Source organism: Calliphora vicina, chromosome 2 (assembly GCF_958450345.1).
Source record: "Calliphora vicina chromosome 2, idCalVici1.1, whole genome shotgun sequence".
In the NCBI taxonomy this organism is placed as follows: domain Eukaryota; kingdom Metazoa; phylum Arthropoda; class Insecta; order Diptera; family Calliphoridae; genus Calliphora; species Calliphora vicina.
Genome location: NC_088781.1, coordinates 65,130,783 through 65,144,434, shown reverse-complemented (window position 1 = coordinate 65,144,434; position 13,652 = coordinate 65,130,783). Strand labels below are relative to the sequence as shown.

General features: G+C 28.2%; 1 long non-coding RNA gene across 1 annotated transcript; it reads left to right on the top strand.

The window, feature by feature from the left end:
* Positions 1–7,905: 7,905 nt before the first annotated feature.
* LOC135951452 (uncharacterized) lies at positions 7,906–9,355 on the top strand. Its single transcript, XR_010575974.1, has 2 exons — positions 7,906–7,989; positions 8,756–9,355. It is a non-coding gene; the product is annotated as an uncharacterized LOC135951452 (long non-coding RNA).
* Positions 9,356–13,652: the final 4,297 nt, after the last annotated feature.

The window sequence follows — 13,652 nt, the reverse complement described above, 5'->3', positions numbered from 1 at the left end:
TGTTCTCAAGGCAAAAATATTTTGTGACACTTGATTTTTTCTTCGATTTATTTATTTGACATTTGCTTTGTTTCATTTTCGTGCGCAAATACAAAAAAGGAGAGCGCTACCAGATCAATGAAATAATTCATACAGTGGAATATTCTAGCAATGGAATTGTGCCAATGTGTGATATTAATTTATATAAGTACATACGTAAAAACTAACAGAAATGCGTCATCGTGACAAATTTTGTAAATATGTATAATGTAAGGCGACCAGATTTTGAAAATGAAAATAGAAATTTATTTGAATTCAATCGTCCCGCGTGTTTTTGGCGCAACGACGTTGAAGATTTGAGGTATATTTAAAAGTGGAAAAAATTAAGTTTTTTAAGTTTTTGTAAAAATGTTGCCATTAAATAATTTGCAATTTAATTTAAAAGAATCGAAATGTATGCGTAATTGTCGTTCTAATGATATATAAAAGACAAAAATTATTTATCATGCCTTACTTTTGATTATCACAATATCTACAATCAGTGAGAGAATTCTTTTCAAGTTTTACTAGAACTAAAAAAAATCGTTTAAAAAGAAAACATTTCAATTATATTCTTTTTTTAAAAGGCTATTTCAGAAGATCTCAATAAAATCATAAAAAGATTTCAGAAAAGGATCTCAGATACCATTTTTTTACTATTACTTATTATACCCTTCACCTTCGTGAGAAGGGTATATATAAGTTTGTCATTCCGTTTGTAATTTTTACATTTTTCATTTCTGACCCTATTAAGTATATATATTCTGGATCCTTATAGATAGCGGGGTCGATTAAGCCATGACCGTCTGTCTGTTGAAATCAATTTTCTGAAGACCCCAGATATCTTCGGGATCCAAATCTTCAATAATTCTGTCAGACATGCTTTCGAGAAATGGCTGAGATATGAGGAAAACACCAGGACAATCTCGATTTTTTACCTATTTTTAACCTATATCTGGATTATTAAGTCATTAAAAGAGACAATATGGATATCTAATGATAGATATTTCAAAGACCTTTGCAATGACATAAAACCATAGTAAGTTAGACCTACAATGGGTAAAAATCTAAAAATATTTTTTTACACTATTTTTTTTCACCAAAAGTTTTTTCGCTAAATATTAAAAAAAAATTGAAAAAACAAAAAAAAATTTTAAAACACAATTCGAAATTTTTGTTTCCAAAAAATTAAAAAACTGCAAAAAAAAAAAATAAATTTTGTTTACCTAAAAATATTTAAAATTTTTATTTTGAAGTATAATTTGGTGAAGGGTATATAAGATTCGGCACAACCGAATATAGCTCTCTTACTTGTTTTTTAATTGTCAATATAACCTATTGAAAAATGTCGTTTATTGTTACAATTACTACGAATAGCATTCATCTATTTCAATGTAATCATTATAAATGTCAACCACAATATCACTTTCGACGAACCTTTCAAAATCACATTATCCATCACATTCAACACCACTTTAATGTAAGTTAATATTTTGATTATCAATTGCGATTCTTCTAATATTTCGCCAGCTAAATAATAAATATTTTATTCCGTACCTTTTATTTTCATTGGTTCAAGTCCTAAGTTAAAAATGTTTAAAGATTTGTTTTTAGAATTATAACTTCTTGCAGTAATATTTATATATTTATAGGAGGAGCTATCCGAACACTCATCTACAGTGATCGAAAGTCCCTTTGTCTTTAGTTATTTGTCGAATTTCAGAAAGAATACAATTTTTGTGAGTCATTGTTACTTATTTAAATTTGAAATTATGTATGCAATTTAATCGGTTAACCGATTAATTTTGGACGGTTAACTGTTCGAATAATTTAAAATTGCCGATTTTCAAATAACAAATAAACCGATTAATATGTGTCGATTAACTGAAATTCCTTTTTTTTGCACTTTAATTTTTTTTTTTTCCTTTCAATTCAAATACAAATTTCAAATTAAAATTAGATATTTTTTGAACATCCAATAAACTTGATTAGTGAGTATGTATAACAATTGACATATTTAATTTACATGTCTTTGAAAATTTGTTTGTATTTACATGTATAGGCGAAACTTTTTTTGAAATGAGTCTTTTATCATAACTAAACGAAACTATTAAATTAATCAAAATCTAAAAAAATCCAAAGAAGAATATTCTTTAGCATGCTTTTGATTTCTCCAACATATACAATCAGCGAGAGAGTTTTTTCCCAAGAAAAGTTTTATTAAATCTAAAGAAAAAAATCGTTTAAATTATGTTCTTTTTGTAAAAGATTATTTCAGAAGATCTCACTAAAACCATAAAAAACTCACACATCGCTCATTTGCTGCAACAACGTCATAATCCAAAAAAGTCGTTTCGAGAAAAACGTTTTTGAATGTTTTATGACATTTTACTATTTCTTAAATTAAATTTTCAACAAATCATGCGATTTCAGAAATATAAATAGTAGATGTTAATATCTTTCTAATCTGTATTTAACCCAAATTTTTACTTATCAAACATGAATTTTAATTTTGAAGTTTACAACAAAAAAACACTCACACAAAAAATAATTGACTTTTTTGAAAACTGATAAAACTAGATGAAATATTATAGATCGGCGCATATTTTGTATTACTCAGTTCAAAAAACACGTTGTTGCAGCAAATAGGCGATATGTTTACAAAAATGATCTCAAATACCTCATTTGCAGTTTTTTATGTTTTTGTACACAAAATTCGTAGTTGTATTTTCAATTTAAAATTAAAATAGAAATTATTCTGTTAATCGAATAATTTTAAATTAACCGATTATTAACCGAATAAATCTAAACCTCGATTAATTATTTGCTCGATTAAACCAGAAACCCGATTAATTGAATACCCTAATATGTATATGAACATTTATTCGTTTTATTCGATTATTCTACATAAAATTGTTTTTTTTTAAATTGTTTGAATAATTATTCGTAAGAAATTATTCGATTAATCGAACGATCATTAGTCGAATGAATACCCTAATAAGGATCCAGAATGTATATCGCACTCGTTCAACAATACTGTATTAACTCAAAATTTTTAAAAATTCACTTTTTGCAAGAAATCAACTAACAACAATATCTATCTACTGTAAAAAATTTCTACGTATTCCGATTACACTTTCATCTTGAAAACCATATTTGAGACCATTTTCGTGATAATTAGTGACTACCTTGTATCAACAAAAAGGTATTATTTTGAGTTAATACAAAAATTTAAATAGAAATACATCGTATATTTTCATAAAATTTTTTTATTATTTTGAAGTGAGCCTTTATTCAAGATAAAAATAATCAAATCGTTTTATTTAAATTTGGTTGTATTTTGATTTGATTCTGTTTTGTTGATAAAATAATACAAACAAATATCGAGAAGTTCCAGAAAAATGGTAGTAACTCAAAAAATAGATTTATTTTGCAATAATTTCAAAAGTTTTAAAGAAAGACATTGTAAATATATTTTCAAATGGAATTAGCTTACTATGATGTATTCGGATTTTCAAATTCTCTTAAAATGTAATCACAAACAGTTTTTTCCCTCTACTGAAAATTTTAAAATTTTGAGTTAATACAGTATTGTTGAACGAGTGCGATATACTTTATAGGATCGGAATATTATATTGTGGAAATTACAAACGGAATGACAAACTTTAACAATAAAGTTAAACAAATTCAACACAAATATCTCAAAGAGATAACCCATGTAATAATAGTTTTTGTAGATATTTTCAAGTACAGCAATACCCCGGTTTGCTTCGATTTTGTTTCAATTTGCGCCGCATGGCTTCGAAGTTGCTTCTATTTTTTCAGCTAAAATAATGATTCACGGAACCAATTAATTGAAAATCAGTACAAATATATCGTGCTTCGGTATGCGTCGCGTTACTCTGTTCCCAATTAGCGACGCAAACTGAGTTATTGGTGTACTATCTAAATAAATATAAAATTTCTTGACATTCGGATAAGAAATATATTTTTGATTTTTTTAAAATTTTGTAGGCCCGAGTTGAGCAACGTTGGGGGCTCATAAACACCTCAGAACTATGTGAAATTTCATTAAGATATCTTTAATCGTTCACTCACAACAAAAACCATGATATTTTTGGTTGCCCTGCTTATGACCCTCTAAATAGCTACGCTAATGATTATAGTATTTTTGAATTCCTAAATAATATTGCGGTTAATGGGTTCTGCTATTTTTGAATTAACATTAATCACACATGCACTAGACTTGGACTTAAACAAGTAAGATTGCTATATTCGGCTGTGCCGAATCTTATATACCCTTCACCAAAATATACTTTACGATGAATATTAACCCTCCGTTAGTCGCAATCATTTTCAATCGAGACTAGTCGCAATGTATCAAATTGATATCAATAAGAGAAAGGCGTATTTGTAAATAATCTCTTCACTTTTTATTTCGAAAACATAAAAACAATATTAAATTCAAAGTATTTAAAAGAATAATACAAATAAAATTGCAGTATAAATATATATCAAAAATTTGTACCAACTATATCAGTTGCGAGTAACGAAGGGTTAAAAACTATTTTTAGTGAAAAAAAAAATATGGTGAAAAATCGAAGTAGCCGTGGTTTTTAGCTTATATCTCAGCCATTTGTGGTTCGATTTTCTCGATTTTATATAGCAATGTATGTAAAATTTATTTCAACAGACAGATGGACATGACTCTATCGACGATCCAGAATATACATATATACTTTATGGGTCGCAAATGAAAAGTTTGAAAATTACAAACGGAATGACAAACTTAAATGTATATGCCCTTACCATTCATGGTGAAGGGTGGTGAATAAATTGGTCTTCGTTAAACCAAATTTCGTTCTTTAGTATTTTAAATTAATTAATGGAAAATTTTTGCCAGAACAGTAAACGCCAAATGATGTATAAAGGTACTAAACGAAAAGTAATGCTTGTAAGAACTCTAGGGGAAAGGGAACTGACAGTAATTTGACTGATTCTTCTTCAACATCAATATCCGTCATTGCCGATTTACGATGTAAATTGCTGAACTGTCGACCATCTCAGTGGTAGACAAGGGTTTGAGTTCTGAGATCAGAAATCCAAATATCGCATGATAAAAATGGGCTTGTCAAAATATATTTACAGTACCGATCCAAACTTGTTGGACAAAATTCACGTTATAAATTTTTTAAATTCCAAATAAAGTAAAGAGTTTAATAAGTTCTTTCGAAACATTGTTGTCCAAAATATCGAGCGAAATAAGGATATATCGTACGTGACATAAAACGGAAGTAATTTTGAGGTACATTTAAAAATATGCGAAAATTTGGGAATCGTGAGAGGCGTTATGTTTTCTTTTAATTTCTTACACTAAACCAAATATTTTTCCTAGAGTATCCAAAACTGAAACCGGTCAACCGCTTTTTTCATCTTTGTAAACTTCACCGGTTTTTCGGTTTCGGTTTTTTGACAAACCGGTTTTTGTAAGAAAGCTAACCGGTTTTAATGAAATATATTTTCAAAAGCTCATTCAAACATATTTATGAAAAACTTTGATACCATTTTTAAAAATATTTATTTATTTTAAAGAAAATTGTAGCATTTGACAACATTTCGTAAAAGATATAAAATAATTGCATAAAGAATTCAAAAATGTTAAATTTCCATTACAGAAAAATTTTATATACCGGTTAGCCGGTTTTTTGAAGACAAAAACCGAAACCGCTTAACCGGTATTTTTAAAAGACAATAATCGAAACCGGTTTTTTCAAAAACACACTTTTTCGGTTAAACCGGAAACCGGTTTTTTTAAATTTGACGTTATTTTTTTGAACACTCTAATTTTTCCTTTACAATCAATAAAAACAATATTTGGATGATTTTATAATAAACAAAATTTAATATCGTACGTGACATACCATAAGTGACAAAATTTTCTCTTATATCAAAACAATATACATACATATATTCTGTAAATACATGTATACAAAAACTAAAAAATAAATAGAAAATACACGCAGAGAAAAAATATAACTGGGCATGGTTACTGTAACCATTTAAATAGCGTTACAAGATTTTTAACAATATTATAGTCACAGCAACTATTTACATGATTGTGGTAACCATAATATGGTTAATTTATGATACACATGATTGTATCAACCATATATATGGTTACAGTAAACAAATATATATGTTTGTGGCAACCATATTTATGATGAATAATTTTATCATAATATGTTGTTCTCAGATTATGATAAGCCTTAAGCCGAGAGCAACATAATATGATAAGTCCTTCATCATATGAATGGTTGTAACAAACATATATTTGTTTACTGTAACCATATATATGGTTGATACAATCATGTGAATCATAAATGAACCATAATATGGTTACCACAATCATGTAAATGGTTACTGTGACTATAATGTAGTTAAAAAACTTGTAACAATATTGAAATGGTTACAGTAACCATGCCCAACTATATTTTTTCTCTGCGTGTATATATTCGGTTTTAATAAACAAGTTGATAATTGCAAAAAAACAATTAATCAAATTCATTTCATACTACATGCTAATTGGGTGCTTAGTTTACGCCGCCATCTTATGCATTAAACACATTCAAGACAGCAGGCTACCAACTTCAATCTGTCAAAAATAAAATGCACACGTTTATATGAAGACGATTATTTTGACGACAGCACAGCTACACGGCCACACGACTACTCATGCCGATGTAGCCGAATTAGGCTAATTTCTATTTTTGTCAACTACAAAACAGAAATAGTGTTGCTAATATAATAAAAAAATGTAGATCAAATTAGTGCTTAAAAAAATTTATTTTTTTTACTTAATTAAGAAAAGTTTCTGATAACCATATTGAAATAAATTAATAACAGGTACATAATTAATTATAACCATATATATATTTTTACTCAAAATAATTGTTTCAATCTTAATTACTTTGGAATTTTGTACGGTTATTTTTTATTAAAGTGGCACCACTGAATTATAAATCAGCTGTTTATTTTGTAGTTGTCGTCTTTAAAATAATTCAGTAGCTGCCACACGACTACAACTGTAACCAGCTGAATTTGTGTTCGTGTTGTCGTGTAGCCTGTTGTCTTGAATGTGTTTAATGCATTAGCCTAAAACATACCAATTAAATAAACAAATTAAATATAGTCAGTTTAAACTATTATTTTTGTCCTTGAAATATTGTAATAAGCTCTAACATTTTAGTGTTTTCTCCTATTCAAATCATCTTGAAAAAACGTTTCGAAGGTTTTTGTTTTTTCAGTCGTTGTTGTCATTATCGTGGAATTGCCCATATGTAAGAGGTACACAGTTATAAATTTAACCGGTTATAACCGGTTATAAATTTCTACTTAAAACTTAACTAATTCAGTAAAGAAATTTACAGAATCAGATACAATTTTATTCGAATTGGAACCATCTTTATAAACTTGACACACACTTTTTCGGTTATGTTATCTTATATTGTATTATTAGGCGTTATCTTAAATAAATCACGTTAAAAACTGACAGTTGGCATACATGTAATCAAAATAATTTAATTTTATTAAAATGCAAAATTCTCTATGCGAAAAAAACTGTTTTTTTGCTCTCCTGAATATAGGCCCTCGATACATTATTATAAATATATTTTCATTAAGTCATTATTCTTAAATAATGTTGATGCCAAGAGTATGTACGAACTCGATTGCTATTGTTATTAAAAGCAAGAGTGATGTTTCTTACAAAAAGTTATTTATATCTGAAATGGAAACCGCAGAATTTATCAGAAATAGCTATAATTCAATTTCATTTCATTATATGACTTTTAAGATTATATGACTTTTAAGATTCAGTTTTAATAAATTCTTCGACAAGTAAAAACATGATGAGAAACATTAATCAAATTGGCATTACTATGTTATTATTTTCCATCATCCTGACTGCATATGGTAAGAATACTTATTAAAAAAGAAAGTTAGTTATTAAGACGTGAGATCGAAAAAAATATTAACAAAAAATTGGCACAATAATCCACCTGATTTTACTTTAATATTATACCTGATTGCTCAAACAGCTAATTGCTGAATCCATAAATCTCAATAATTTTCTCCCCAATTCTGCCGGATTTTGATGTGGACAGCTTTAACACGTTAACAGTCTGTAGCCCATATGTGGGCTGTTCGCCCAAACAATTTTCAAGCCCACATATGGACTCTGAAAGCGATTTATATTTAAAAAACAAACACCCTGTAAATATTTATATATATCCTAAATACACCGATTTTGCAAAAATAAAAAAAGCTGATGTGTAAGGCAATCCTCAGTCGCTGCCTTGGACTGTTACGTGTTAAAAATAAATTTTGAATAATAACCAAGTTGTATATCGTGTCTTTGAATCAATTTGAATCATTCTAAATTTGTCCATAAAATGCCAAACATCAAGGTCCAGCAAGGAATTCTAAATCTTCATAAAAATCTTAAAACCGGGTTATTTTCATTAATCTAAAAATGGTGGCCCATTTCAGATTGGTTTGCAGATCCTGTGAAACTATCAAACTCGTACTGCTTTAGCACTACCTGTGCTGGGACATAATTGATCCTGATATAGAATATTCATTGAATAAATAATTGTTTTTAAATGTTTAAAATTAAGTGATTAAAAAATTTTATAGATCATTATGTGAAATATCTAAGAATTTATTCCCTCTCTTTCAGCTAATAATTACAGTCAGTGCTTTGATGTTTTAAATAAATATACGTGGAGTCAAATCAATAATATTTATCAATTTAAAGTTGAAAATGTGGCAAATACATCACCAGCAAATACAGTATTTGAGTGTTACTTAAAAGAAACTCGAAAGGAGGGCGTTAAATCAGATGTTGAAAAACATTACGATGTGTATAAAAAATGCAATGAATACAAGAAACTCAAATTGCCTAGTATTGAACTCAAGCATGTTGACGAGCTTGAAAACATTGGTTTACCTATGTATTTGGACAATCATGTACGAGACCGCATTAACCATGATGATAGAAATGCGAATGAAATTATAAAATACATTCAGGATGATTTGGGCAAGAAGATAGAGATGAGTGATCCATATAATAAATATAGAAAATTGGTACATGACAAACTGACAACTGTCAAAAAATCTGGCCAAAAGTCTCTTGCTGCTGAATTTTCAATTGTATTTGTTGTTATGATAGCATTTCTATTAAAATATTGAATATTTTAGTTAAATTTATATTAAGATTTCAATCGACTTGAATTTTTGATGTAAAAGTGAATTTGAAATAAAATTAATATAAAATGTATTTACCATTAATATTTTACTTAAGGCACGGACATATACATATTTTTGTAAAATTTAAAAAATTATTAATCAATATTCTCGTAGAATTCTTCTATTGTAGGGATTTCAAGGTCATTTGTTGTTAGACAATTATACAAAAGATTATTTAAATATTTCATTTTATATTTTAATCTTACGTTTCTTTGGTATTTGTTCAAAATCTGTAGGGATTGTTAATTTTATTGAATCTGATACTGTGAGGACTAGATCCTTAGACCATTTTTATACCCTACACCACCATAGTGGTGTAAAAATTCATGTCACAAAATCACTCAAAAATATAAATTATTGAATTTTTAAAAGAAAAATGTTTTTGCTCTTTACCTTAGTGTAGGGTATTATATGGTCGGGCTTGACCGACCATACTTTCTTACTTGTTTTATGTAAATTTCAAATTTAAACCAAATTTTCTCTTATCACATGTATGGAATTAAAAATTTAAAATTCTGACATATTATTACTTACACAATACTATTTTTACAAGGTGATGTCATTGCAGGCAAATACTTACCACAAACGCTTATAAATACATCATTACTTTTATCTATGGTAACGAAAAAATTATATAGTTCACCCTATTTGGTAAGTTTTATATTTTCTGTTACTAGACAATGTTGCACCGAACTAAGTTTCCTCTATATTTTGATTAAAATTTTTTAACGATTCAATTTCGGGTTTTTAGGTCCCCTCGCATTTTAATTGTTTTTAAACGTCGAACGGACATTTAGTTCAAAATTTGTTTTTATTGGTCCGATTTTGCACCATTCTCAAAAAGAAACATTTCTGATCAACAAAGAATATTTTCGGGAAAATTTCATTCTCCTAAGACGTACATCCATAGCTAGATCGTCTTATAATTTTACAAGGACACATAATATATATAATTTTGTGAGTTTATGGCAAATAACACAGTGTAACAGTGCAAAAAACACACGATCATGACAGTATACGTTCGACTCTACTATTAAAGGGTAGTAAAACCCTATTTGTCCATTTTGGTGACCAATTTTTTTTATGAGCTCCCAAAGATTCTGAAAATCAGTGGGCCCTCAAAAAATGGTGTCATCAATTTTTGGCCAACAGCTAATTCAGACTTGGTTAAAATTTTTTCCCAAAAAATAGCTTTTTCGTGCACTTTGTTTTGAAAAAAATATAGGTAGAACAATTTTTTTTTACTTTTTCTAGAATAACTTCCAGGGACTCCTGATTTTTTACTAACAATAATAAGCTAAGTTGTAGCTACGGTAAGGCTGAATAACTCTTGTGAACATATCAATGCATTCTGAACGTGTCAGTCACCCTAAATGCACATAAAGATCACTTTGTACCTTAACAATTTTCGTTTTTACTATTTTTTAACGCTAAAGCAAAGATTTTTTGTTAAAATAGTATGATCAAGTCCACACTTATATGTTGTGCTGTATTATTTATTCGGCTAAGGTGTTCGGAATGTGGATCAGGGGGTGAACCCTCAAAGTCACATATTTAAAAAAAATGGCCAAAAAGCTATTTATGATCAGAATAAGCTGAAATTTAAAATATAGATAGTCCTTGAGAAGGTCTCAGAAATAGGCTTATATCTGTAGTTATCTCTTTTAGTTCAAGAAATATTTAGGTTTAATTTTTTTTTTTTTAAATATTGCTCGATCTTTTTTTTTGTATTTTATATATGAAGGTCGTCGTAATTTGTTTTCTATATATGACATATATTTGCGATAAAATTATAAAGAAAATAAAACAAAGCTGATAACAGTTATCTCGTCCCTATAAAAAGTTACACGCATCCAAAGTTGAAGCATCTTTTTATATATTTCAACTTTGTATGCGTGTGTTTTTTTCCAAAAAAGTCCCCATATTTTTTCTTTTATGGAAAACAAATTTTCTTCAAGACTATATAAATTTTTTTATGATATGGAAAGAGAATTTAATGCAAAAATGTACAAAGTTAAATTTGACTCACTTAAGCTGACATTGTCCGGACATTGTAAAAAATTCTAAAAACGCAAAGCACCGATCCTCAAAAACTCTTCATATTTGTATAGCCCTATATGTTGTTTATATATGTACATTAGAGTGCTCCAAGATTGTATGGACGAAAAAAACTTTCTAGGTACAGGCCGTCCCCCCATCTAGAATTGTTCTATGTATTGTAGAAACACGTTGTGTAAAATATTAGGATGATAGGATAACGTTAACTGGTGGCGCAACGACGCTGAAGTTTTGAGGTGCATTTATCAGGGGAAAATATGCAATTTTTTCAGTTTTTGTAAAAATTTTGCCATTAAATAATGACTTTTACAATTTAATTTAAAAGAATCGAAATGTGTACGTAATTGTCGTTATAATAAGATATAAAAGACAAAAATTGGTGAAAAAATGTTAAAGTTATTAAAAAATCGCCAGGCCATTAACGTGTCTCAGGCCACTAGAACAAGAAATTTATGAACAAAATTAACATATTTTGAGAAAAATTAAAATAAAAGCTTATTTTTACTTAAAATATATCCATATTTACTTGTATATGAGTTTTTGTCCTCGTAGGATACCGTTAACCTATTCGCAGGTATGACCAAAAAAATTAAATTTTTTTAACGGCAGTTTCAAAACTCCAATTTCAAATTTTTAAAAATTTTGTTAAACAAATTTCAGAATTTTTTGATCATCACATGGGGATTTATTAACAACATAATAGGGAATAAAAATGTGAAAAAAGTATGTCAATACCTCCTATAGTTTTTCCGTACCTGCGATATAAATTTTGCGATTTTCGAGAAAAACTAATTTTTTGGCCAAATTTTGGGGAATGACCAGAATTTCCTTACTGTAATGATTTTTAAGTAAAAGCTATTCAGAATAATATAGTCCAGGTAATTTTAAATATAGTATGAAAGTTTTACTAAAATCGGAAAACTTTAACGCTTAAATCGTGAAGGTCAAAGGTCAATTTTTTCAATATTTGGAATTTCTCATGGAAAGATAGCGAAATATTATATGTTTTTGGGCCGATTTTGATGAAACTTAAGAAAAATATAAAATGAAGTCAAGTATTCACAATAACAGTACAAAAATGGAAATTAACCCTTAATAGCACTTGGGGTCCAAATGACCCTCAACTTTTAAAATCACGAAAAACACATTCATTTTGACCCCAAGTACTCTTAAGGGTTAATTTCCATTTTTGTACTGTTATTGTGAATACTAGACTTCATTTTATATTTTTCTTAAGTTTCATCAAAATCGGCCCAAAAATATATAATATTTCGCTATCTTTCTATGAGAAATTCCAAATATTGAAAAAATTGACCTTTGACCTTCACGATTTAAGGGTTAAAGTTTTCCGATTTTAGTAAAACTTTCAGACTATATTTAAAATTACCTGGACTATATTATTCTGAATAGCTTTTATTTAAAAATCATTACAGTAAGGAAATTCTGGTCATTCCCCAACATTTGGCCAAAAAATTAGTTTTTCTCGAAAATCGCAAAATTTATATCGCAGGTACGGAAAAACTATAGGAGGTATTGACATACTTTTTTCACATTTTTATTCCCTATTATGTTGTTAATAAATCCCCATGTGATGATCAAAAAATTCTGAAATTTGTTTAACATAATTTTTAAAAATTTGAAATTGGAGTTTTGAAACTGCCGTTAAAAAAATTTAATTTTTTTGGTCATACCTGCGAATAGGTTAACGGTATCCTACGAGGACAAAAACTCATATACAAGTAAATATGGATATATTTTAAGTAAAAATAAGCTTTTATTTTAATATTTCTCAAAATATGTTAATTTTGTTCATAAATTTCTTGTTCTAGTGGCCTGAGACACGTTAATGGCCTGGCGATTTTTTAATAACTTTAAAATTTTTTCACCAATTTTTGTCTTTTATATCTTATTATAACGACAATTACGTACACATTTCGATTCTTTTAAATTAAATTGTAAAAGTCATTATTTAATGGCAAAATTTTTACAAAAACTGAAATAATTGCATATTTTCCCCTTATAAATGCACCTCAAAACTTCAGCGTCGTTGCGCCACCAGTTAACGTTATCCTATCATCCTAATATTTTACACAATGTGTTTCTACAATACATAGAACAATTCTAGAGGGGGGGACGGTCAAAATTCGCAATTTTATTTTTTTGGAGCACTCTAATGTACATACAAAACATTTTTACTATCACACTGTAAATAACGTCAAAGTGGGTACTTTTCTAAAAATACTTAGTTTTTGGAACTCATTTTCCCCGTT